We start from the raw sequence: 27,469 nt of genomic DNA on the forward strand, positions 1-27,469 counted from the left end.
GTCAATCGGGTCACAGGCTGATGATCCCTCATTGTGGGCGTGGTCTTCTCATGAGGATTCTGGGAACCCCCTTGATTCTGCCATCAGAAGAGTTGGGCCACTCTCACTAGCTCTCTGCTACACTTTCCTTTTGACGAGCCACATGGAGTCTCACTGTTGGCAGTCAAAGCCCTGGAGATGTGTCCACTGCCATTGGATCCACAGGACTTTCTACCCACCAGCCTGTGATCGTCCCACATTCCACAGCATTGTATGTGCTGTGTGAGTCTGAAGAGGAATTCATGGGCTAATATCGGACATATGGGCTAATACTGAACTTATGAACTTGATCGGGACTGGGCTGGGATGTTTTTTGGATAATTACTTCTTAATATAAAGTTCTCTCATACACACATATGAATATCTATGAATTTGTTTCTCTAGTCAACCCGGTCTAACACACTTTCCTAATGAGAAAAAATGCATACTACGAAAACTCTGCCCAGTGGAACTTTTTTGCGTTTTTTGTTTTTGTTTTCGTTTACCCCTCATATCTTATTTCTCTTTGCCTTAGACTTTAGTATTTGGTACTAAATGATATCACCAGATAATGGGATAGTTGTTAATCAATATCATATGTCAATAGAACACAGGAGTTAAGGGAACTGGCTCTAGAGACATACGACATAAATTTAAATCCTGACAATCGACTTGCAAGATACATGACCTAGAGTAAGTTTCTTTAAATTTCCATACTTCTTCTTCCTCACCAATGATGTGGGGACAATAACAGTGCATTGTATTGTTAGGTGTCACCACAGCGATGTTATGTATGACAGAAAGAAATATTGCCCATTCCTGTGCCAGCCTCCCAATTGTTGCTATGGTTGAGTTCATCCTTGTAGCCCTTCATTGGAAGCTGTAGTCCATTTCATTTATGGTCTTCTTCGCTCCCCCTCTTCCCCCCACCCTGTCCTCTAGTTTACCAAGCACCACATCTTTCTTGGGGATTAGTCCCTTCTGATAACATGCCCAAAGTACATGAGAGAAGGTCTCGTCGTCCGTCTGACAGGCATTCCACTATACTTTTGCTAAGACAGATTTGTTCATTTTTGTTTGTTCTATTCCATACACGTCACCATCGCCAGCACTCAAAGGCATCCACTCTTCCCCAGTCTTCCTCATCTGTTGTCTAGCTTTCACATGCATGGGAGGCGATTGAAAAGACCATGTCAGGTGCACCTGCGTCCTCAAATGGACAACTCTGCTTAGAACACTTTACAGAGCAGATTTACCCGATGCAATATGGCACTTGATTTCTTGGCTGCTGCTTCCACGAGCACTGGTTGGTAGATCCAAGAAAATTGAAATTCTTGGTGACTTTAGTGCTTTCTCAATGTGTTGTGGTATTGTTTAGGTGTAATCCACACTGAAGGCTTTGGTCTTCATTAAGAAGTACACCAAGTCTTGATTTCCACAAGCAAGGGAGTGTTATCTGTCTATCCCAGGTTAATGAGTCCTTTTCCAATCTTGATGTCATACTCTTCATACAACCCAATTTCGTAAATGGTTTCATCAGCACACACATTGACTAAGTGTGCTGAAAGGAAACAACCCTGACACATACACACCTTTCCCAATTTTAAATCATTTCCTATCCACATGGTGGGCAGTTCAAAACCACCAATAGCTCCTTGAGAGAAAGACTGGACTTTCTACTCAGGTAAATGGTTACAGTCTCAGAAACACACATGGGTAGCTGTGAGTCAGCACTGAGTGAGACTATCTCCTTGATCTATGTGAATGCCTGCCTCCTGATCCATGCACAGGTTCTACACGAGCACAAGGAAGTGTTCTCGAATACCCATTCTACAATCAGTTCAGACTTGTCTTCAGCGAATTTGCTTCCGTGTGATATTAGTGACAATTTCCACATTCTGTTGGGTCCCCTTTCTTTGAAATGAGCACAGACCTGGATCTCTTCTGGTTGGTTGACCAAGTAGCTGTCTTCCAAAGGTCTTGGCATAAACTAGCAATAACCTCCAGAGGTGCCGCACCTGGTTGAAGCCTTTCTATTGGCTTTAGTTCCTTTGACAATTGGAGATTCCCAGTTTGAGAAAGGCAATGAGCTAAGCTAATGATAAAAACTTATCACCATCACCTAAAAGTAATCAATTAAAAAATCACTTAAAAATTATGCATATTTGAGTTTGGAGGAACAATATAAATCCACATATGCCATATTTGAAAAGTGGGAACTTGGTAAGCTAATGTCTTATTGGTTCTGCTAGGGAAGTATTACTTGTCAGTAATGCTTCAGGACTTCAATTGCATAACCACACACAGAACAGGAAGGAATCCTTGGGTCTGTGGATAGTACAGAGTGAGGAATGAGATTTCTACATTAAGCTGGGACGCAAAGGGTTGCTAAAATGTGTGTGTGTGTGTGTGTGTGTGAATGTGTACTGAGTGTATACTGATTAATCCAATAAGATAACATGAAACTTGTCTCTGCCTGAGCCACTCTGGATTAGCAAAAGAAACTGCTTTGAGAAATTGAGATCCTTTATCTTTAAGGGGATTAGATTTGGAATTTATACTATTCCCATGGTACTAATTAGACTAAGTATCATAAAGATGCTCCTGAGATGATAATGTCCCAGGTGCTTGAGAAAGACAAATATAATATTCATCTAGAGGTAGACTTGCCACATCCTAGCTCTCCCATTATTCTCAGAGTGAAATATCCACCAACTATGAACTAAAATTATGATAGAATACCCAAGGAAGTACTGTATCACATGAAAAAGCATCACCCAGAAAGACTAACACCTCTAAGAACTGGAAATAATGTAACACAATCTGAAGAAGGCTACAAAATAAGTATATTTGAATATTAAGCACAGAAATGAAAGACACAGGAATTACTCAAAAAAGACAGCAAGAGTAAAATTTCATGCAAAATGGAGTTGAAAACAATTTGGTAGTGTCCCTAAAAGTTAAACATAGAGTATCATTTCTAGTTACAGAACCAAGAGAAGGGGTACGTCTGATTAGATCACACGGGAAAAGCGAAAATGGATGGAGAGGCAGGGGAAGACATCCTGGCCCACCAAACCCCGAGAATGATATTCCTGCTCGAAGCAGACAACGGACAGAGAGGACCATAGGGCCGGCCCTACTGCGAGACATGACATCCCTCACTAAACCATAGCTCTGCAGGAGACAACACTGAGACACAATGTGGGAATTGTGCACAATCTGACCCCATCAGGCTGGGGTGAAACACTAAAGGCAGGCAACAGAACAGCAAAGGGGAGCAAAGTGACAAAATCCTCAGGGAATATAAAAAATAGACTTTGGATATAGAGTGTGGCATCCTATCAGACTCAACTGGAAAACACTTGTAAAAGGCAACAAACAGACCTTGAACAATTTATAGGCTTTTCCGTTTTTATCAGTGGCTTTCTTTTTGTTGTTGTTATTGTTTTGTTGGCGGTGACTTCCTTTGTTGTTTAATTGGCCTTGCCTGGTTTTTGTGCTTATTAATGTATCTGCATGTCTATCTAGATAAGATAGGCAGGGTAAATAAAAGAATGGGACCAATGGTTCCAGGGGGGATACAGGAGAAGGAGAGGTGGGAAACAATCCAGGGACAAGGGAACAGCAGTGAACTAAAATCAAAGGAGAGAGGGCGTAAGATGCCTAGGGGGTCTAATCAAGGGCAATGTCCAGCAAGGAATTACTAAACCTGAATGAAGGTCAAACAAGATGATTGGACAAGAGGAAAGTAAAAGGAAATAAAGGAAAGAACCAGGAGGCAAAGGACATTTATAGAGGCCTAAATACAGGCATGTACATATATAAATATAAATATAATGAGAGGGGGATAGAAATATGTACTTATATCTATATGTTAAGAAGAATGTTCCCCCCCACCCCCGCTATCATGACCCCAGAGCAGCTTCCCAATCTAGACTAGATGGGAGCATGTACATAAGTATAGGCAAGAGATAAAACTCACAACACATGGAACCCAGGAACAGGAATGGGAATAGAGATAACAAAAGGGTAGGGGGGAGGGGGGGAAGTTGGGGAGGGAGGGGCACACAGATCCCAATGAATGACATACACACCCATCCAGGGGGAAGAACAGCAGAAACCAGAGGGGAAGGGAGATACAGTCTATGTGAGACTTGAAAATAATTAGCAATCTACAATCTATCAAGGGGCCACAAGGGTTGGGGGGGGGGATGGAAAAAAAGAGGAGCTGATTCCAAGGCCTCAATGGAAAATAAATTTCTAGAAACAAACGATGGAATATATGTACAAATATGTCTGATACAATTGATGTATTGTAGCAAGAGTTGTAAGAGCTCCCAATAAAATGATTACTGACACACACAAAAAAGAAGTAAGGTTGCACATGGACATTGGGCTTCAACTCAAGTACTCCCTTAACACAAGAACACTTCGTCCTAATAATCCGGCATTCTGTGATGCTCACCTTCCCAATACGATTGAGGAAGACAAAATGTGTGCATAAGCAAATGTGGTGAATAAAGCCGATGGTGCCTGGTTATCAAAAGACTTAGCTTCTGGGGTCTTAAAGGCTTGAATATAAACAAGCGGCCATCTAGCTGAGAAGCAACAAAACCCACATGGAAGAAGCACACCAACCTGTGTGATCATGAGGTGTCGATGAAATCATGTACAAGGCATCTAAGACCCAAAACAAACCATACCCAATATATATGGGGGTGGGGGCATGGAGTGGAGACACAGTGCCCATCTGTAGACAATTGGACATCCCCTCACAGAGGGATCACAGGAAAGAGATGAGCCAGTCTTGGTTCAGTGTAGCACCGATGAAACACAAAACTTTCCTCTAGTTCTTTGGTGTTTCTTTTTCCCCCCACTATCATGACCTCAATTCTACCTTACAAATCAGATTAGACCAGAACATGCACATTGCTACAGATAAGAGCCCACAACACAGGGAATCCAGGGTAGATAAACCCCTCAGGGTCAACAATGAGAATAGAGATACCAGGAGGATTGGGGGAGGGTGGGGGGAGAAAGGGGGAGTCGATCACAAGGATTAACATATAAACCCCCTCCCAGGGGGATGAACAACAGAAAAGTGGGTGAGGGCCAATGGAGGACAATGTAAGATATGAAAATAATAATCTATAACTTATCAAGGGTTTGTGAGGGAGGGAGGATGGGGGTGAGAGGCAGAAGAAATGGGGAGCTGATATGAGGGGCTTAAGTGGGAAGAGTATGCTTTGAAAATCATGATGGCAGGATATGCGAAAATGTGCTTGACACACTGGATGAATGAATGAATTGTGATAAGCGATGTAAGAGCCCCCACTAAAAGTATTTAATTTTAAAAAAGAACCAAGAGAAATAAAATGTATATCTATATAGAAACTTTTGTATAACCATTCACAACAGCATTGTTTAAAATAGTCTAATAATAGTAAGAACCCAAATGTGTATCAACTGATGAATGGAGAAATAAACTGTGGCTTACATTGGAATATTATTCAACAATAAAAAGAAATGAAGTTCTGATACATGCTACAGCATGGAGGAAACATTATGCAAAGTAAAAGAAGTCAGTTACACAGGCCATATATTATATACATTCATTTATATAAAATGTTTAAAATAAGTAAACCTATTGATTCAGAAAGTCAGTAAGTGGTTGGCTAGGCTTGAGTAAGTGGGAGGGTTGGGGGATGATGGCTAAAAAATACAGTTTCTTTAAAGGGCAATTAAAATGTTCTGAAGCTGGTTATGGTAATGCTTCCACAACTCTATGAATATATTAAAATCCATGATACATTTCAAATGGATGAACTCTATGGCATATGAATTATGGTTCAATAAAGTTTTTTGAAAGAATGATGAGGTACTCTGATAAAAAAGTAGGCAGGTTTGACCAAGAATCAGATATAACTTCTAGAGGCAAAAACATAGGCATTGAAACTGAAAACTCAGTCGGAAAGTTAATCAGGAGGGGAGCCGCCACAACCGGTGCAAAGAGAGAACGGGAACACAGGAAATTAACAGAAGGAAGCACAGGGAAGAACATATCAAAATTTAAGTTCTTTCTTTTATCTAATGTAGGAATTTCAGAAAGACTGGAGAGAATGGAAGTGGCAATGGTTGACGTGATAATGACAGAGAATGTTCTAGAATTGGTGAAATAATACATAACCTTAGATTGGAGAGACACACTAAATCCTCCACGGAACACATCAAATGCAGTTGAAGACCTCACAGATCTGCCTTGTTTTTCTGAGTCTCACAAAATTCCCCCCATTGACAGGATGCCGTCTCACTACTTTTCTATTGCTCTATTGTGGTGGTGGTGGTGGTGGTTAGGTGCCAACTCATCCGACCCTATGCACACCAGAACAAAACGCTACCCAGTCCTGCACCAGCCCCATAATTGCTCCTGTTCTTCAGTCCATTGAAACAGTCACTATGTCCATCCTCTCTTTCACGGCCCTTCTGCTTCACCCGTTCCAGGTTATGTCCTTCTCCAGGTCCCACCTAACAACAGATCCAAAGAACGAGAGATAAAGTCTCATCACTCTTGCCTCTAACGAACATTCTGGCCATACTTTTGCAAGACGCTATGTCCTTCTCCAGGTCCCTCCTGACAACATGTCCAAAGTATGAAAGATATAATCATCGTTCTTGCCTCTAAAGAGCATTCTGGCCATACTTTTGCAAGGCAGATTTGTTTTCCCTTTTCGCAGCTCCTGGTACGTTCAGTCCTCTTTACCAGCACAATTCAGACGCAGGCACTTGTGCACAGGCTTCCTTGTTCAATGTCCAACTTTCACAAGCATACAAGGTGGCTGAAGGTGCCATGGCTTGCATTCTCAACGTAACATCCTAGCTTTTCAGCACTTTAAAAGCAGAAATAGCCAATGTGATCTGTTATTTGAATTCCCAACTGCCATTTTCATGAGCATTGACTATGGATTCAAGCAAGGCAAAATCTTTGATAACTTCAACCTTTTAAAAAATTTATTACAATGTTATTTATTGGTCCACTTGTGAGGATTTTGGTCTTCTTTACATTGAGTGGTAACCATACTGAAGGTTTCGATCTTTGATCTTCACCAGCAAGGGCTTCAAGTTCCCCTCACTTTCAGCAAGCAAGGTTGTGTTACCTGCATCTCTCAGGTTGTTCCACCAATCCTGATGCCACATTATTCTCCATATAAGCCAGCTCCTTTGATGATTTGCTCATACAGATTGAATAAGTCTGGTAAAAAGTGACAACCCTGACACATATCCTCCTTGATTTTGAAGCTTGTACTATTCCCTGTTCTTTTTCCACAACTGCTTCTTGACCTCTCCAAGTTCTACACACGCACAATGCAATGTTCTGGAATTCCCACTACCCTTCAGGCTATCCATAGCTTGTTATGATCCACATGTAAATGGCTTTGTATAGTCCATAAAACACAAGTAAAATCTTTCTGATATTTTCTATTTTCAGCCAAGATCCATCTGCCTTTAGCAATAATAAGCCTTGTTCCACAACCCTGTCAAGGTACTGCTGCAATTGTTGTTGGATGATCATCAGTAAGATTTTACTTGCATGTGATATTAATGATATTGTTCTACAATTTGAATTTTCTGTTGGGTCACCTATCTTTGGAATTCATACAGACATAGATCTCTTCTGGCTAGTTGGTCAAGTAGCTGTCTTCCAATTTTCTCGACGTATATGAAGTAAGTGCTTCATCAGCTTTCCATTGGTATTCCATCAATTTCTGGAGCCTTGTTTTTGGCTAATACTGTCAGTGCAGCTTGAACTTCTTCCTTTAGTATCACTGGTTTCTGTTCATATGTCACCCCCTGGAATGGTGGAATGTTGACTTTCTTTTTGCTGCAGTGACTCTACATTCATTCCATTTTCTTTTGATGCTTCCTGCATCGTTCAATATTTTGCAACTTGAGGCTTGAATTTTTTTCTTGAACTCTTTCAGTTTAAGATATTCTGAACATGTTCTTGCTTTTGGGTGTTCTAACTCTAGGTCTTTGCACATTTTATTATAATATTTGGCTATCTTCTTTTTTTAATTAATCATTTTATTTGGGGCTCATACAACTCTATCACAATCCATACACACATCAATTGAGTAAAGCACCCTTAGACATTCGTTGCCCTCATCATTCTCAAAATTTGCCTTCTACTTGGGTTCCTGGAATCAGCTCATTTTCCCTTTTTCCCTCCCCCTCCCTCTCCACTCCACCCTCCCTCATGAACCCTTAATAACTTAAAAATTATTATTTTATCTTATCTTACACTGCCTGGCGTCTCCCCTCACCCACCTTCCTGTTGCCCATCCCCCAGAGAGGAGGTTACATGTAGATCCCTGAGATCGGTTCTCCCTTTCTACATCCTCTTCCCTCCCGGTGTTGCCACTCTCACCGCTGGTCCTGAGGGGTTCATCCATCCTAGATTCCCTGTGTTTCCAGATCCCTACTGCACCGCAGTACATCCTCTGGTCTAACCAGGTCTGCAAGGTAGAATTGGGATCATGATAATTGGGGGCGATTTGACTATCTTCTTAAGGTGCCCTTCAAGATGTTCTGTTTAGCTCCTTGGCTTCGTCATTTCTTCAATGTAGTCAATTTGATTTCTGTGTACTTCTCCTGAAAAAGCCAATGTTTATAGTCACTGTTTGTGTTGTTGAAAAAAATGTATTTGCACCCAGGAACAAGAGAGCTAAAATTGATGGCAAGGAGGGCATACAATTCCTGATGGGATTTGATCAAGTGCAGTGTAGGCGAGAGGAATTTCTGAGAGCCAAATGAAGGTCGAACATGATAGTGGGACAGGAAGAAAGTAAAAGTAATAAAGGGAAAAAGTAGAATGCAAAAGATATTTATAGAGGTATAAATATAGGTATGTATATACGTAAATAGGTTAATATATAAAGATAAGCATATAGGTCTATTTACATACATTTATATGTTAAATATTATGGTAGCAGAGGGACATTGGACCTTCACTCAAGCTCACCCTCAAATCAAGAACACTTTGTTCTAATAACCTGACATTCTGTGATATCACTTTCCCAACATGATTTCTTGAAACAAAATGGGTGCATTACCAAATGTGGTGAAGAAAGCTGATAGTGCCCAGCTATCAAAAGATATAGTGTCTGGGGTCTTAAAGGAATGCAGTTGAACAAGCAGCCATCTAGCAGGGAAACAACAAAGCCCACATGGAAGAAGCACACCAGAAGCACACCTGTCAGGTGTTGACAGGATCAGGTATCAGGCATCAGAAGACCTAAAATAAACAATCATACCATGAATAAGGAGGGTTGGAGTGAAGAACCAAAGCCCATCTGTACACAGTTGGAGTCACAAGGAAGGGTCACAAGGAAGGGATGAGTCAGCCAGGGTGCAATAGAGTAGGGATGAAACACACAACATTCCTCTATTCTTTAATGCTTCCTCCCCTCCACTATCATGACCCCAGTTCTACCTTATAAATTCGGCTAGACCAGAGCATGTACACTGGCACAGAAAAAAAAAAAACTCTTGGTAAACCGAATCCAAGACAGATAAACCCCTCAGGAACAGTAATGGGAGTATCGATACAATGATGGTAGGGGGAGGGTGGAGGGAGAGGGAGGAGAGAGGGGGAACCAGTTGCAATGATGTACTTAAACCAGCCCCCCTCAGGGGGATGAACAACAGAAACGTGGGTGAAAGGAGACAGCAGACAGTGTAAGACATGACAATAATAATATACTTATAATTTATCAAGGGTTCATGAGGGTGGGAGAGTGAGATAGGGAGGGAAAAAAGAGGAGCTGATACCAAAGACTCATGTAGAAAGAAATTGCTTTGAAAATGATGATGGCAACATATGCCCAAATGTGATTGATACAATTGGTGTATGGATTGTTATAATAGCTCTGAGACCCCCTCCATAAAAGTGATTTATAAAAAAAAAACTAAAGAAAAAATGTATTTGCTTTGAACAAGTTGCTGGTCTTACAAAATCGTATCATGTCATCTCCAGCTTTATTTCTGTCACTTAAGACCATTTTTCCAAATATTGTTTCTTCCTCTGATTCCAATTTTTACACTCCAATTGCCAATAATTATCAATATATCTAAATTACATGTTTGATCAAATCCAGACCGACTATATTGGTAGAATCCTTCGGTTTCTTCATCACTGGTTTTAGTGTTTGCTGCGTACATTTTAACAGTAGTTGTACTGATTGGATTTCCTTGGATGTGGTTAGATACAATCCTGTCACAGACAGCATTGTTCTTCAAGATCCATTTGGAAACGTTCTTCTCCGTGAGAAGTGCAATGCTATTCCTCTTGATTGTGTCATTCTCCAAAGAGCAAATCATATTTTATCATTGAAAACGGCTAACCACTCCATTTCAGCTCACTTTACACCTAGGACATAGCTCTTCATGCATTCCCTTTCATTTTTGACAGCTTCCATTTTCCTAGATTCATAGTTTGTGCATTCCAAGTTCTGATTGTTAGTAGAGTTTTCCAGCTGTTACTTCCCATTTTGAGTCCTGCCCCATCAGCAGATGAAGGTCCTGAAGTCTTTACTCCCACAGGCTTTATTCCATTCACATCATTATGGTCAAGTCCACTCTGAGAGGGCAGCCTTCCTCAGGTATATTCATTAGGCCTTCAGTCTCTGACAGTGTTTCCAAGGTATGCATAAGGTTTTCAGCAACGAATTTTCTCTGAAGTAGACAGACGATTTCATCTTCATAGTCTATTCTTAGTCTGGAAGCTCCACTGAAGCCTGTTGAGTTTGGATGACTGTACTGGCGTTTGAAATACCAGTGACATGGCTTCCAGCATCACAGCAATATTCAAGCCACTACCGTATGACAACCTGACAGACAAGTGTTAATCTGTATGGTGTGAATGTCGGTATTTGTTCAACTAGGCAGGGGTTAACGTCTGTCATGGATTATACTGAGTCCCCAAACTATGTGTGGAAATCTTAACTTCTTTATATGTAAACATAAGCCTGATTGGAAGAGGGGTTTATTTCCCTTTATTATGATTGATTAAGGCACACTGTTGTTGTGGTTGTGGCTAGCCTCGTCTTTCTCCGGTAGAGCGGCTGGGGGGTTGAACTACTAACTTTGTGGTTAGCAGCCCAACACTTAACCCACTGCACCACCATGGCTTCTTTAGTAGGATGCGCCCTATAACTAATCACTTCAGAGTTATCAGAAGAGTGTAATGGACACAGAGACGCAGACAGAAGAGGGAAGGAGAAGATAAACAACAAGAATCGATGCAGCCGCAGCCGGCAGCTGCCAGAAGATGAAAACCCAGGGAAGACCACCTCCCTCAGAAGAGCCGTACTCCAAATCCAGACTTTGAGCTTCCTCACACATTTCTACTCTTCAGAGCTACGCTTGTGTGCTGTTTCTGTTATGACTGGCAGCCCCAAGGAGCTATTTACCCTTCATTCCGGCCCGAATTCAAGTTCTAACTCTGCTGCCTGTTTACACTGTGACACAGAAGGTAAGTCAGTTAACTTCTCCAGGTAGTTTTCTCATCTATCAAATGGTGATAATTACAGAACTGACCTAATGACAACTAACAACAGCAAGACTAAGTATATGCGCCGTGTTTTTTAATCCATGATATATAACCTGAAGGATTTAAAACCAGATTACAGACGGTTTCACTTATATTAGAATCATTATGGTTCCGGAATTCTAAACCAGGATTTCTTGAGCATGCGATGTTCCATACTAAACTTGATTCCCAACCAGCTCTCTGTCCCCTCTTAATTGGTTTTAAATTGGTTCCTAGTCACTTGAAGCCAGAATAGTCTTTTATGTAACCATATACCGGTGGAAATATGTTGATGGATAGTCCACCGATAATGGTGACTGTCAGAGTCAGACAAATGGTATTTGTAAATGATGGCATCCAAATTTACGCCCCGTCCTCGCCCCCACCCACAGCTGCTGAGGTCTGAGACACACCTTACGTAGGAAATACCAAAAGATATGTTTTCCAGAACTAGAAGAAATCTTGTAGTAACTACTGAAATGATGAGAAACCATATTTTTTTAAAAAAAGAAAGAAACCATATCAAATATCATATTCTCTCTTCAGAAACCAGAATGGGCTCGGTTGTCTCTGGAGGTCATTTACTATTTTCTAGTAAAATTGTCCCTTGACCAAAATGTTTTGAATCTGAGAACATGCTTCTTTGCTTCAGTTCTCTGTAAAGGAGAGATATATCTATCTATATCTATATATATCTATCTATATATATATTTGACTTATCCAGGTGGAATTCTGCATCCAAGGAACATAGTATTCTGCATAGCTTCTAGAAGAAACTGTTATCATTCAGAAGTCTTGACCTCTTAGAAACAGAAAGAATCATAGAAATGAGTCAGGTATGAGAATGAGCAAGAGTAGTGACACTAGTATGGAAAAGTCAGACAAAATCTGCTCCCTGTGGTGGTGTGGTTTGGGATTAGTCAATGTGATTAGCAGATTGATAACTTTTATTTAAGTATGACTCAAATTTGCCTCCAATGGGAGAAAAATGACTGGTGGTATGTCTTTGGTCTTGTCTCAATGTTGTTGCTGGTATTGGTGACTTGGAAGGAAACATAGAAAACATGTTTATCACGCTTACCAATGTCACTAAGTTGGGTCATTTCATGATAGCGTTAATATCTTAAAAGCCCCAGATAGGTTGGAATATGAGGAGAAAACCTATAAATGAAGTTAAATATTCAATTAACATTAACTAAGGTCAGTGCAGATTAAATTACTGCATAGCTAATATATATCCAGCTTGACAATTTTTTGTGTGTGTGTGGGAGAAGAAATATGAGATAATAGAGTAAATAGGCTATTAAAATATAGATATTGAAAATAATAATCATTTATAATTTATCAAGGGCTCAGGAGGAGGGAAGGTGGGGGAGGGTGGGAAAAAAGAGGAGCTCATACCAAAGGCTCAAGTGGAAACAAAATGTTTTGAAAAGGATGATGGCAGCACATGTATAAATGTGCTTGACACAATGGATGGATGGATTGTGATGAGAGCTGTAAGAGCCCCCAATAAAATGACTTATTAAAAAATAGACAGACAGACAGACAGATACAAATATGAAGCTGTAGTGAAAGAAGTGTGGTGTCCACATCCAAGGAGGAAAAGATGCCACTCCTTTTGGTGTTGTGCTGATCGTGCTTAAAGTAATACGAACTGAACCCGAGCTTTCAGAGAGGTTGTGCAAGTAGCCCCGAGGTAGCAGAAACAGAGGATGTGCAGAAGTCTGACGCCACGCCATGAGATGGAGTACTGGGTGTGCAAGAGACATTTATCCGGGACAAGAGCATCTTTGGGAAGTAACGACAGAGGTGGTGAACTTATTGGAAAAGAAGCCACGTGAAAGAGTGAGGGCTCTTATTTTGGGTGCCTCCAGAGGACCCAAAGAGAACCAATTGGGGAAGTTGCAGAGAGTTAGAGTGAGTTAGAGGTGATGATAAATGACTGCCTGGGGCAGCAGTGTTTCCCTTTCCTTGGATGCTCACTCCGGGGCCGGGCCCAGGTCCTAGGCACAGGGTCCAAGAAACTACTTGAGGGCGGAGAGAAGGAGCAGAATGTCCAATTCCCCTTCAATGCTGTGGGTTCAGAGCCCTGGCTGAAATCTCGAGTGGTTCTGCTAATTGTAGGATTGCTGTCCTTGTGTGAAAATTATTTTATTTATATTTTTGAAAATTAGGAACCTTAGGAGGCAAAGGGCATTTATAGAGGTTTAAATAAAGGCATGCACATATGTAAATATATATGTGTGTATATATATATATATATATATATATATATATATATATATATATATATGGATGGGGAAATAGATCTATGTGCGGATATTTATAGGTTTAGTATTAAGGTAGCAGATGGACATTGGGCTTCCACTCAAGTACTCCCTCAATGCAAGAATACTTTGTTCTCTTAAACTGGCATCCCATGATGCTCACCTTCCTGACATGATTTCTTAAAACAAAGCATGTGCTAAAGCAAATGTGGTGAAGAAAGCTGATGGAGCCCGGCTATTAAAAGATATAGTGTCTGGGGTCTTAAAGACTTGAAGGTAAACAAGTGGCCATGTAGCTCAGAAGCAACAAAGCCCACCTGTAAGAAGCACAGCAGCCTGTGTGATCACAAGGTGCTGAAGGGTTCTGTTATCAGGCATCAAAGAACAAAAAAATCACACCATTGTGAATGAGGGGGAGTGCGGAGTGGGGACCGAAAGCCCATCTGTAGGCAACTGGACATCCCCTTACAGAAAGGTTGCAGGGAGGAGCTGAGCCAGTCAGGGGACAGTGTAACAATGATGAAACATACAACTTTCCTCTAGTTCCTAAATGCTCCCCCCACCCCCACTATCATGATCCCAATTCTACCTTACAAATCTGGCTAGACCAGAGGATGTACACTGGTACAGATAGGAACTGGAAACAAAGGGAATCCAGGATGGATGATCCCTTCAGGACCAGTGGTGAGAGTGGCAATATGGGGAGGGTGAAGGGAGGGTGGGGTAGAAAGTGGGAACCGATTATAGGGATCTACATATAACCTCCTCCCTGGAGGACAGGCAACAGAAAAGTGGATGAAGGGAGACATCGGACTGTGTAAGATATGACAAAATAATAATTTATAAATTATTAAGGGTTCATGAGTGAGGGGGGAGCGGGGAGGGAAGGGGAAAAATGAGGAGCTGATGCCAGGGGCTTACGTGGAGAGCAAATGTTTTGAGATGATGAGGGTAACGAATGTACAAATGTACTTTATATAATTGATGTATGTATGGATTGTGATAAGAGTTGTATGAGCCCCCAGTAAAAAGATTTTTAAAAAAGAAAGAGCAAAAAAAAAAAAAAGAAAAGAAAAGAAAGAAAGACAATTAAGAACCCTGGTGAGGTAATAGTTACATGTTTGACTGCTAAGCACAAGGTCAGCAGTTTGAAACCATTAGCCACTTTTAGGGAGAAAAATGGGGATTTCTACCTCTGTAAAGAATTATAGTCTCGGCATCTCATAAGGGGGCAGTTCTACCCTGTGCTATGGGGTCAGTATGAGTCAGCATCAACAGAATAACAGTGAGGTTTCTTTTGTTTAAGTTTACATAGTGGGTTAAATTTTGTCTTTCTTGAAAGCAATAGGGAAAAAAGTGATACCATCACTTTGGCTTTTTACATTGTTTTTTTTAAGTTATAATAAAGTGGAGTTGCTGTGTTGTCCTTGGGTTGTGTTATTCACTGAGTTGGGTGACCATTACTGTAGTCCGTGCTCTAGTAATTCTGAGCACTATTCAAAATGGCTTTTTGTCAATATTGGTGCTGGTGTCAGGTCTGGCTTAGGACATTAGAAAAAGAAGTACCGTATTTACTCAAATATAAGCTGAGCCAAGTATAAGCCGAGGTACCTAATTATTACCTGGGAAATCAGAAAAACTGATTGACTCGAGTATGAGCCTAGGGTGGAAAATGCAGAAGCTATTGAAAATAAAACAAATGAAAATAAAATTACTAAAATTGAGACATCAGTGGGGTAATGTATTTAAATATTTATTTTAAATAAAAACATAAATAAAACGACAAGTCATTTAGCATTAGTAAACCAGCACAGTAAGCGGAAAATAGGTTCAACAAAAGCAATAAGGTATCAACAATGATACCTTAAGAGTACTATTCCCTGACCTCAATCAGCAACCAAGCTAAAATGTAAAGAGTTAAAATCCTTCAAAACTGGATTCCTCATCATCATCCATATCCCAATGCAGAGCTTCAGCTGGTGTGAGGTCATCATAGACGCTGTCCTCACTGAGATCGCCGTCATCACCATCACTGCTGTCATTTTCATACAAAGCGCAGTCTTCACTGCCATCCACAGCATTGCTAATACTACATTTCTGGAAGGCACGTGGCACCATGTCTTCTGGAATGTCTTCGCATGCATCTCGAACCCGCTTTGCTATTAACTCTGTGTCAGGCTTCATGAGATTTCCTCCTCTTGTTAGTTGGGAGAGGGGAGTGTTTTTTTCTGTTGCCTAGAGGGTCAACATGAGTCAGAACTGACTTGACGACACCTAACAACAACAACAACAACAACAACACAAACATCAACAACAGCCTAAAGTCAAGATTGGATTCTGAGATTAGAAGCAAGATGAGCAAACCTGACACGGATGATCTAGAAACCTTAGCCATGAGCAGGGGAAGGACAGAGAAGGAGAACTGAGTCTTCCAAAATATTATGTGCTCCTTGGGATAGAGGTTCACCTTAAAATATTTGAGACTATAGAGGTGTGCAGAAGTTCATTGGTTTGAAATTTTTTCACTTCTAGCTTTAATATGCACATATTTGCATATGGGTTAATGTCCATTTCTTTTGTTCTGAACTAATTGAAGTCACTGGAGGTCATGGTTTGGAGTCTTTGCCTTTATGTGGCTGAACCTACACTGAATGGGCAAACCAAGGGTCGACAAATCTGTGCATTCTGTGATAATACTGAACTTCCTCCGACCATCTTCAATGGGGACACGTGCTCTTGAACACAGAGTAGCTGAAGCAAATGGAATCCATGATGACGTCAAAGAGCTGCACAGCTCATTTCAAAGGGACCCTTGAAAGACAAAGTAAGGTATTATCATGGGATATGCAAAGACCTGGCATTGGAAAACCAGGTGGTAAGAATACACTTAGCACATCTCAAGCTGAAAGAACTGGTATGGGGGGGAGGGGGAGATATCAAGCATTGAGCTGCAATATTGAAAGATACTATGGGCAAAATGGTGACGGATGCAGCAAACATCAAGAGAAATGGAAGGGAAACTCGAGTTAATATACCAGAAAGATTTGATTGATATTCCACCATGTCAAAGGATATGATCAAGACCCGATGGATTTGCAGAGGAAGTCCCCGCTGAAGTGAAGACATTAGTGAAACAGGCTCCGTGAACGTATGAAATACTAACTGAAATGTTTCAAAACACGGAGGCAGCTCTGAAAGCACTCACTCTTCCGTGCCAAGCCATTTGGGAGCGAGCTACTTGGCTAACTAACTGAAAGAGAATTATATTCGTGCCCATTTTAAAGAAAGCTGACCCAAGAAAATGTGGAAATTTTTGAACAATATTGGAAAAATTTTTAAATGGTTGCAGCACGGCCTTCATGGGGAATTGCTAGAAACTCCAGGGGGGTTCAAAAGCAGACGTGAAACAAAGGATATGATTGTTAACACCAAATATATCTCGGCTGTAAGCAGACAACACCAGCAAGATGTCTACTTGTGTTTTATTGACTATGCAGTGGCATTCAGCTATGTGATCACCAAAAGCTATGGGTAACACTGAGAAGAACGGCAATTCCAGACCCTTAATTGTGCCCATTCGGATCCTGTACATAGACCTAGAGGCAGTATAAGAAAAAAAACGGCATCGTTTTAAATCCGGCCAGGTGTGTGTCAGGATGTTATCTTTTTGCCATCATTACTCAAGCTGTAGGCGGAGCAAATGCTCTGAGAAGCTGGACTGCGTGAAGAGGTTGACACGAGGACTGGAAGAAGTCCCTAAGAAGTGAGGGTGTGCAGGTGACGCCAAGAGGGCTGTGCATTTCCTGATAAAGGTCAACGACTTCACTGTAGATTGTAGCTCAACATCAAGAAAACACCAATCCAGTAAGCAACATGAGGGTAACTACGTGGAGGAAAGATGGATGTTGTCAATGATTTCATGGAAACAGCAGTCATGGAATCACATGACGTACTGCCCTGGGCCAACAGGCTGTGCAAGGCTTATTTAAAGTGTTAAAAACAAACAAACAACACCCCCCTCCCCAAAACATTGATAAGATGACCAGGCATGAGCTGAAACAAAAGTGTAGGAATTGTTGAATATAAAATAGATGATCTGCTCCATACACCATCACCTAACTCACAATAAAAAGTAAAACGGTATGATCAAGTGTAAAATAGCAAAGATGTCCCTTTGAGGGCATTTGACCCAGATCATAATATTTGCAATTAACGCACTTGCATGTGAGAGCTGGACAATGGCGAGGAAAGACTGCACAAGAACAGGTGCATTGAGCTATGGGGCTTGTCAAGAGGACCGAAGGCGCTCGGACTGCCAGAAGAACAACAGTAGCAAAAATCTTCTTGGAGTCCTAGAGCCAGAATGGGTCTGAGAAGTGAGCATGGTGGGACACTTCTCACAGGCTTTGGCTATGTTACCAGGAGAGATCGGTCCCCGGAAAAGGACTATGTGCTCAGTAATAATGTGCTCTTTGCGTTCTCCGGGTTTTTTAATACATCCACTGTTGCTTGCTAACCAGCCAGTCTTCAGAAGAAAGATGAGCTAGTCTACTTCCGTAAAGATTTACAGCCTGACAAACTCTTTTGGGCTGTTGTACTTTGTCCTCTAGGGTGGCCGTGAGCCAGAATGGACCCCTGGACAGCAGTGGGGTTTTGGTTTAGGGTAGGCACACTAAGGGGTCCTGGGTAGCGTTAATAACGGCTAACACGCTGGACTGCCAGCTGAAAAGCTGGAGCTTTAAGTTCACTCAGAGTGTGACGCTGGACAGGGTAGAACTGCCCTTGGGGGTTTCTGAGGGTGCACATCTTTAAAGGAGCAGAGAGCCCCCTCTTTCTCCTGCACAGATTACAATTAAAAGGGTGTCCTGGTTAGCAGCCCCAGGTCGGCCAGCAGGACTCCTCCCTCCATAAAAAGGCGTGGCGATTTCACTCTGAAAAAAATCAACCACTGATAATAGTTGGAGCAGAGTTCTAGTCTGATCCACATGGGTTATGATTATTTTCTGGGCTAATAAAATGTACTAGAAGAGAGCTTAAAAAGTTCGTGGAGAAACAATGAAAAGATAATGCCTCCACCCCCACCCACCCCCGCCCCCCCATTAACTTTTGGAAACAAAGCTCTCTCCTGCGCGGCCTCTGGTCACTACTGAGTACTGCGTTGGAGCTCACAAGCCAGGAGGCTGAAGGGAGTTATTCAGAACACCTGGGCAGCTAAGACAGGAAGGAGTCTCCCTGGGAAAAAGTTCTGCTTTTTTCTCCAGAATGATTTGAGGGGGTTTGAAGAGGGGTACAGCCTGTTAACTTTGTTGAGTCTGTACAACAGGCACACCTTAAATTTTATTTAATTTATATGAACTGAACTCTTCTCTGACTACTGTGGAACGTGCAGACCGCTCTGTTTAGCAACGTTTCTGTCCCTGGGAGTGCAGGAGGAGGTGGACCTTTTAAACCAGGGGCAATGAAATCCGCGCAGAAAACCTGTTTGTTAGCAGGAGGGACGAAGTGCTGTAGGAAATAGTCGAGGGATTGACAAAAGTGCTCAAAAGGTGGCTGCGGAGCTGAAGAAGAAAGGCAATACCTACACATGTGAACGGAACAATGCCATGGGAGACCGAGCTCCCGTTACCACTGAACAAACATTGCATTGAGCCTGGCCTTTTGACGCAGCAGTACTCGCAGGACAGGAGTTACTGAATCCCCGACGCCCCAGACTTTCCCTTGGTGGAATTAGAAGCGAGCGGGCTCCGCTGAGCTAGGCAGGGGTGAGCTCAAGAGGCCCCAGCCGGCCTGGCGAGCAAGCCTTTGTGCAGGCGGCTGTACTCGGTGGTTTACGACAGTGGGCGGGCCCCCGCGCCCCATGTGGTCCCGACATCATTGACATGGCGGAATCCCCCATCCAACCCTCCTGGTAGTTATTTGAGCGCGGCGGCTGCAGGAGGAGGAGGAGGAGGAGAAGGAGGAGGTGGTGGTGGAGGAGGAGGAGGAGGAGGAGGAGGAGAGGCGCGGCGCGGCGGCGGCGGCGGGAAGAGCGCAGGCGGCGGCAGGGATTCTCCAGGCTGTTGGCCGGGAAGGCGTGGGCGCTCCCGTGGGTGGTGCGTCCAGACCCTGCGTTTCAGCCCGAGCAAGGTAAGGTGCGCTGGAGCTGGAGCTGGAGCTGCAGCTGGAGCTGGGAGCTCGGGGGGAGACCGGGACCCCGCGTCTGGACCGCCCGGTCCCGGCCCGCCGAAAAGCCCCGGCCGGACGCCGAGTCCGCCAAAGTGGGTTCCTGTCCCGGGAGCGCACCAGGCTTCCCGGGGAAAACTTGGCGCCAGAGTGCTGGTGCGCCCCGAGCTCGCCTGCGCCCTCCGGGGACGCGGGGCTGGGGAGGGGGCGGCCCCCGTCCGGCGGTTGCGTTTCGGGTCCCCAGCCCGGCCCCCCTACTTGCCGGGGTTTGCAGGAGGGAAGAAAAAACGGGTAGATTCTTCTCGATTAAAAAAAAATCTGGGCAGTGCTTTCCCCCCGCGCCCCCTCCCCCGAGCCTCCCCAGTGGATTCTGCCCCAGGAATCTGCTCCCCCACCCGGAATCCCCGCGGCCGCCACGCTGCGCGGGAGGGGGAGGGCGCGCGGGGGGCTGAGGAATCTCCGACGTGTCACTTTCGGAGCCTGTAGATTTCCATCTGGTGGCGGGAGGGGGGCGTGCGTGCGAGGTGGGCTTGGACTTGGGGCCGCCCCTCCGCGCTCGGCGGGGGCCGGGCCGGGCTGCGGGCCGGCGGTGGCTGCGTGCGGGGAGGGTCCGGGCCCGCAGCCCCGGGCACCGCTCCGGCCCCCCGCCCCCGGCCTCTTAGGGACACTCCCCGCCTCGCTGCTGGCCACCTCCGGGCCTGCCACGTCCTCCCTCCCCGTCCTGCCCCCCGGGCTCCCCCCGGGCTGGGGGCGGGAACCGGCGGCCGCGGCCGGACTGGGCGAGCTGTGCGGCTGGACGCTGCGGCTGGGGCGCGGGGCGCGGCGGGAAGGAGCGGGCGATCCGGAGTGCTGCCCAGCGCTGCTCGGGTCAGTCGATCACCCCGAGGGGCGCCCCAGCCGCGGGTGGGGCGCGCGGGCAGAATCCGCGCCCGGAGGCGGCCGGGCGGAGGCCGGGCGGGCGGGCCGGGGCCGGGCGCACCGTCTGGTGCCCGCGGCGGGGCGGGGGCAGTCTCGGGCAAGGCCTGTCACCCGGAGTGGAAAGTGGGGCCTCGGGCAGTGCCCGCGAACTTTCCGCAAGGCCGAGGGCCGGGCGTCCCGGGAGACCGGGCTGGGCCGCCGGGCGGGGAGGCTTGCAGGAGTGTGCGGCCGGAGCCGGGCTGCAGCCGGAGCTGGAGCCGGAGCTGGAGCTCTGGGCTCCCGACTCCTAGGTTGCCATCCGGGACGAAACGGAGCTCTGGCTGCACCCAGACGGTGACGCGGGCGGACTTTCTCAAAAGTTGCAACTTGCTTTTATCTTCTCTGCAGCCGAGCGTTTTCTGGAAACGAAATTGGGAACTTGGCCGCGATGGGAGGACGCTGGGGCCCTAACCTCACCTACACACGCGTTCATCTCTCCATCCCCTGGGTTCCTCTGGGTTCCTCGTCTTCCCCCTCCCACCCCCCCCACTCCCCCACTCTCTGGTTTAATCATATTTTGGAAACGGCGAGGTCTTTTGTTGGGTGGGCACCCCTTGATTGGTTGTCTGTTTATTTTTTTAATGTGCAACTAATGTGATTAGAATTTCTTCCTGTTTCCAGGCCCTGTTAGAGAAAACTAAGGGGGAGGGAATGCATCCTCCTCGTCCGCCTCCCCTTTTAAGTGCGGAGTTAGGTGAGGCGCTGGGAAAGGGCTAGTGGGGAGGGGCGGCGGGGGTGGGGCGGTGTCGGGATGGGGGAGGCTAGATGTTTGTGAGCCAGGAGTCTAGGGAACAGACCGACGCGGAAGACTGGGAATTTGCTCAGGGATCACACTTCTCGGAGGTTTGGGGCAGTAGTCCACATTGCACCGCCGGGTTCTTCAACTACAACTGCCGGACGGGGTGGACAACGCCCGCAGCCAACCGCATAGCAGCCCCTGACCCTGGTTGAGTCCTTTTTGTGGGGGTTCCAGATTTCCCTCCGGAGAGCCCTTCTGTGGACCCAGCATTTCCCTGGCTCCCTGGGAACAGCTGTTAATGAGGGTAAAGTCTCGGGCAGGGTTCTGGCCTTGCAAGGGGACCTCACCCAGGAGGGTATAATTCTCACTTTGTTTAGACACTGGAGGGGCTCTCGCTGGCTGCCTAACAATGAGGCATATCAGGTTAAATTTTTTTTTGTCATTGAAATATTGTGTTTAAACTATTATTTACTTTTGAAGTGAATTGGTTTAAGTGCTTTTGAGGGAAAAAATCCATCTGTAAGCAGAGTGTTCATTTTAAAAAGATGTTAAAACTGCAAGATATCATCATAGAATAGGGGGTTGTAGCTTCTAATTACAGTATATACAATTTCAGAAAGAAATTCCGGTAACCTTTTAAAACAGACTTTATAAATAGCTCACGTCAGACCATGGGCCTAGTCTTCTGGGGTTTCTGGAAGAATGTTTGGGATCAGTTAGGAAGTTCGGGGAATCTGGGCAGTAGTTTTGAGTTCCATATTAACTTGGGAGCACTGGCAGGGTCCTCAGACTTTGGCCAGAACTTCCCAAACTTTTCAGTTGACAAGACCCCAAGAGCAGTTATTTGTTTGTTACAGGTCACCAGCATGCATGAAAATCTTAAGATCAACTGGTTGCTGTTGAGTTGTCTTTGACTCTTAGCAAACTTCTAGGACTGTGTTTTCCTGGCTCCCATTTTTATGACAGGAGCCCAGGGGTGCAGTGATAAAGTACTCCCAGTGGCAAGGTCATTGATTTGAACCTTCCATTTGGTCCAGGAGAGAAAAAGGTTGCAGTCTGCATCCATAAAGCATCCCATTTCCTCGCCCACAGTACCTCCAAACACTAACCCCCTTGCCTTCAAGTGGATTTGAATTCATAGTGACCCTTTAGGACAGAGTAGAACTGCTTCACAGACTTTCCAAGGCTGCAAATCCTCATGGAAGCTGACTACGACATCTTTCCCCCAAGAGGGACAAGTTCCGCCTTGTCCTACGGGGTTGCTTTCAATGGGATGACTCTAAAGCAAGTGGGTTATTGGTTTGGAAAATATTTTAATGAATTTAAACTTTATGGAAATAGACTGCCACATCTTTCTCCTGACAAGCAGTTAGTGAGTGCGAACTACTGACTTCTTGATTAGCAGTCCTGTGCTTAATCACTCTGCTGCCAGAACTTCCTTTACGTCTAATATAGAGTTGTATTGATTGATTGGAATAAGCATATCGTGTGCCTTTTATACAATAGTCTTTCAAATGAAATGATAGGCATTAAGGTTCCCAGAAATGAAGGCACTTGACCAACGCTCCCTTAGCTATTCCAGTACAGCTTTTTGGATAGAAATTTTCTTTATCTGCACTACCCAGTATGGTGGCTGCTGGTTGCATACAGCTGTTGGACCATCTGAAATCTGGCTGCTGTGACTGAGGAAGTTCATTTACACGTTTACCTTTATTTTAAATTTAAAGGTATTCTTTTGTGGTTCGTGGGTACCACACCGGAGGCCTTTCAGTGGGATCACGCTGAAAGCGGCGAAGTACATGGCTGCAAACAGAAAGGTCGGCAGATGACACCCCCCCAGCGGCTAGAGCCCCTTGGTGAGAGAAAGCTATGGCCGCCTGCTTCCCTAAGCCTTGGCAGTCCAGCGGGGCGGTTGCACTCTGCCCTCTGGAGTTGCAATGATTTGGAACTAACTAGCGCAGTTTTCTTTGTGCCGCTCCACCAGAAGATGCTCAGATTCAGTCCATAAATGGAGTATAAATGCTGAGCTACCTGTAGTTCGTCTTCGCTTTCACAAGTGGAATGGTTACAACGGGGCACATTATTTGTTTTCAAAATGTGTACGCATTATAGTTAAGACTGATGGACAGAAAGTTTTAAGTGACTTTTTCTTATTTGGTTGAAAACATTGTCTATATAGCAACCGCTGAAAAGAGTAGTCAGTGCTTGTGGGTTATTGTATAATGAGGCAATATGGGAAGTCACTAACGTGGTGAGGTGACATCAAGTTGGCTCCAATTCACAGCTTACCTTAATGTTTACCAACAGAATGGAAGCTTGCCCCAGTCCTCTGCCATTCTCACCAGTGTAGCTGGTAGAGTTCTCTGCAGCAGCTTACTCCTGGGACGGTGAGGAACCAACCAGTCCCCTCACATGCGTGTTTACCTGTTCTTTGTGAGACGTGGACATGCCAGACAGATAATAGAGCCAAGTCATCAATCACTTTCCCTTTTGTCCTTCCAAAATTTATTTGAAGTTATAATCATTGACTGACTATCAAAGTATAAAGTTTAAGTGTACAACACTCTAGTCTAGACTTACCCATGAATTAGGAGGATTGATTATGACTTAAACAACTGACTAGGGCCTTTTGATGACTAATGGCCAAATCATTTTTCTGATTAGTGAACTTAATTTAAATCCAGTGCATTTTAGCATTTTATTTGGTAGAGAAATGGCTATAACGGTCTGATTTTGTGTGAAATTGTAAAAGAACTCCAACTTACGTAAAAGTAAGCATTTATCTAAATTCCACAAACAGCTTGGTACTTCCTCCCCTCCCCCCCCCCCATGCCACAGTTAAGAAATGATAGTCTTTTGTTGGGGGAAAATTGCGTCATATGTCCCAGAAAGGCCTACCATCAGTTAGCGTTAGATTATTCTGTTAGTTGAGGGGTGCGTGAATTGCATTACCTCTAGCTCTTCGGCAATTGCAAATTCAACTTCAGGTAAGGCCCCAGTTAAGGACACTATTTAGATAGCTGGAATACTCTGTACCTATTTCTGGTCATTGAGAGCATTGTACTATTTCCAAAAATTGTGCTGTCAATAAGATTATAATATCCTAGTAAGTGAAACAAATGTGTGTGTGAGGGGGTGTGGGAGGGTGGAGGGTGTCAAAAGTTCAAAGAAGAATCATCTTTTAATTCCATTTTTTTTTCATGGACTTTTGGAAGCTCCCTCTTAGAGGAAACATGGCTTAGCCCATGATGTGTGGGTTCATTTTGTAGGATGTTGACATGCTTGAAACAAAGGAGAGGTTTACAATAATCTTAAGAGATGCCAGAGATTAGAAACCCATGGCCTGAGTAGAGGCTGAATCTGAGTATCACTTGGAAATCAAAGGGTTAATGTGTTCTTGATAAGCTCTGGAATCTCTTAGCCTCGGTTCCTGAGTTTTAGTATAAAGAAAAAGCACCATTTCAAATGGTTGTTACAAGGGAATGATTGAAAAGTGTTTGCTAAGTCTTCATACAAGGGTTTATTATACTCCGTCCATCAAGTTGATTCTCACTTAAAGCAACCTTGTGGAATCCAGTTGACTGCCCTATGGGCTTTCTGTGGCTGTACTCTTCAGTCAGTACAGGGCATCTCCAAATTATGCTTGCACTTTCTTTCCTCTCTATGATGAATAAATAAAGCTTCAAGCTGGACTCTGATTGCTGTTTCATTTTCTCTGCATTCCTAGTGGAATGGTCACTTGACACGTCTTCAAAAGTCATGATACACACACACAAAAGGTTATAATACACATACATTGTCTTATCTCTTTTTGTCACCGTTCCCCTAGCAGCCCTGACATGAACAGGCTAGACTGACTTGATGCAGTGCGTTTCTCGGGGTGGATGGGGAAAGATGCAGTTTCATAGAAGCTTCCAATACTGACTGATGGAGATAAAAGGTTCTAGTCTTCCCATGCTACTTTAATAAGCCTATTATTTGAGCTGGTAATGATCCCAGCCCAGAATGGAGGGAGAGACCATATTTAAAGTGTAGGGGGATGTTTGCAACCTTTTTGGGTTTCTCCTTTAGAGAAATCGTGTCTCCCCCTTCAAGGCTAGTCCATTCAATGACAGTTCTAGGTGCTCAGCCAGTGTTTCCAAGTAAACATTAATGCTAATTCTTACAGCTGTTGGGGTGCACTTAGATGATGGTAGAGCAGTTTGGTTCTTTAGTTTATTCGGAATGCCTTTGAATATATGAAAATATCCTCATAAGCATTTTCCCGTTGAGATATACAGTATGATGTTACATCATGTATTTTAAAAAGGCAGAGTACTTGACTCGTGTGGCCAGATAGAGACCGGTGTCTTCTGCTCTGTAGAAACCAAGCAGTCTTACATAGTACTTGAGTGGTTTGCAAAGTACAGCTTGATACCAGAGTCCTCAGACAAATCTGGACAGTTGTTTAGGCCACTGATCAGGTCTTGGAGACCAAAGGCATGTGACTTGAGGTTGGGATCTGTGAGACTTTTAAATCAGTGATTGGTGAGATTTGGAAAAAAAACCAACATTTTAAATCAGAGGAAGTTCTGTACCCCGGTAAAGTCTGAGAAACTCACAAGGGCAGTAATACCCTGCCCTGTAGGGTTGCCATGAGTGTTGAGATATGTGTACGAGGGGTAAGAGAGACTGCAACGATCTGCCATCTACAGGAGGGAAGCATCTTAATTTAACAGCCAATCAATTCTTTAATCCCTTTCTTGGCTCCTAGTTGAGATGTAAAAGGTTAGCATTTTGGAGATACTGGCTTGTAATTTCTGATGCCCTTAGCTGATGAGATGCCCTTGGCAATATGGTCCAGGCATCAGTTCTGGATAGGTCTTGTTTCTGTACCATCATTAAAAGGACTGTTTTGGGTGACTGGCCATTCAGGGTGGGGTGGGAAGGTGGGGCCTGAATGAGTTGGTGTTGGACTAATTTTAGCTTTGATTGAGGTTGTAGTAGTGTTTAAAAGGTGCCTTGTATTAAATGATTACATTGGTGTTAGAAAGGACGAGGATCTTTGCTTGTGGAATATTCTTTTCTGACTTTTGTGTGCATGTGTGCCAAGGAAAGGCATTTTTCTCATCTCACACCCGGCTACTTGCTCCTATTTTTGAACTATTTTATCAGGAAGGGTGTCAGCCACCAACTCCAGGGCAGGAGAGTGGCAACTCCACTTTGTGGTTTTATGAAATTTTAGAAGTGTTAAAAATTGTAGCACCCACAGAATATAGCTAAAACGGAATCAATATTATAATTTTAGGGGTTCTTATTCAATTGTGTCTTGGTTTTGGAAGAGCTGATAAAATTTTCTTATAAAGGCCACCAGTTGGAAAAAATGAGCTGGTTGCCTTTGGGTTGGTGCTGACCTTGGGTTAGCAGTCAAGCACTTTAACCACCAGCTCCCCCCCCCACGCTCCCCCTTCAGGAGGGAGAACAAAAAAGACAGGAATGAAATTGGCATAATACCAACTCTTAGTGTTCAATTATGAAAAACTTTCCATTGAAATGGTTTCCAAGAGCATAGTCTTTATTTGTAGCCTGTGTTGGAGAAAGAATTGAAGATTCTAAAATCCTGGGAAGTGGGATGGTTTTTAATTTATTCATAAAGGGCTCTCTTGTCTGCTTATCCCACAGTGTGAAAGCTGGTCTCTTGAAAAACACCATTGTTTTAGATGTACCTAATCAAGTATTTGCAATTATCCATCC

General features: G+C 44.0%; 1 protein-coding gene and 1 pseudogene across 6 annotated transcripts in view; both read left to right on the forward strand.

The window, feature by feature from the left end:
• The window catches only part of LOC142446121 (glyceraldehyde-3-phosphate dehydrogenase-like), a 144,078-nt pseudogene extending 122,783 nt beyond the window's left edge, over nucleotides 1–21,295 (forward strand).
• The window catches only part of FNDC3B (fibronectin type III domain containing 3B), a 362,624-nt gene continuing 355,023 nt past the window's right edge, over nucleotides 19,869–27,469 (forward strand). For 4 of the 6 annotated variants that reach the window (XM_075547032.1, XM_075547035.1, XM_075547036.1 and 1 more), the window contains exon 1: nucleotides 19,869–20,004. The gene's annotated coding sequence lies outside the window, so the exon portion shown is untranslated. Of the gene's footprint in view, nucleotides 20,005–20,748; nucleotides 20,908–21,824; nucleotides 22,041–27,469 lie in introns of those variants that run through there. The other 2 variants (XM_075547033.1, XM_075547034.1) reach the window with 2 other exon arrangements.

Source organism: Tenrec ecaudatus, chromosome 4 (assembly GCF_050624435.1).
Source record: "Tenrec ecaudatus isolate mTenEca1 chromosome 4, mTenEca1.hap1, whole genome shotgun sequence".
In the NCBI taxonomy this organism is placed as follows: domain Eukaryota; kingdom Metazoa; phylum Chordata; class Mammalia; order Afrosoricida; family Tenrecidae; genus Tenrec; species Tenrec ecaudatus.